Source organism: Trypanosoma equiperdum (assembly GCF_001457755.1).
Source record: "Trypanosoma equiperdum strain OVI genome assembly, contig: ctg_923, whole genome shotgun sequence".
Classification (NCBI taxonomy): domain Eukaryota; phylum Euglenozoa; class Kinetoplastea; order Trypanosomatida; family Trypanosomatidae; genus Trypanosoma; species Trypanosoma equiperdum.
This window is the reverse complement of record NW_027124891.1, coordinates 11,198-11,812: the sequence shown is the minus strand read 5'-3', so window position 1 is coordinate 11,812 and position 615 is coordinate 11,198.

Genomic DNA, 615 nt, shown 5'->3' with positions numbered 1-615 from the left:
CCTGTGCTGTATGATGCCGTAGCCGGAGCAAACCATTGTTCCCCATGAGAAGAACGCTGCTAGCTCTTGGCTTCCCCCGATGATACGGGGTACTGGACCCTGGCACAACATTGATGTGGCCGGCATCGCCAGGGAGCAACGTAGCTGCGACCCCGCCTAATTAAGCCTCACCAAAGAGTTTATAAACACTGCTGCAATTCAGGAACTGTTTTCCGTCGATCCGATAGCACTCAGAAATTTGAAAACATAATTAGCGCTGCATATTCATGGTTGGAAACCTGACTATTGTAGCTGCCGCTGCTCTCGCACACAGTTTTTTGACTCCCCTAAGTGCCGTTTTTCCGAAGAGTTCGCATATGGTACTGATTGGCATCGGCATTCCAGATGGTTCAACATCTTTAGCCGATTTCTCAGGTCCAAAGAGTAGTGAAATTGTGAACCCCTTTCACCATGTAGAAAATTTGCCTTATCATTGGAAGAAGCTATTGAGTTAGAGTAAATATGACCTCTAAGTTCTTGCAGTTAATCTCTTTGCCAACTACTGTTTCTCCAGCTAATAACACCTTCACCTCCATTTATCAGCTTGGAAGATGCAAACAGTTTTAGTAGAGAGCT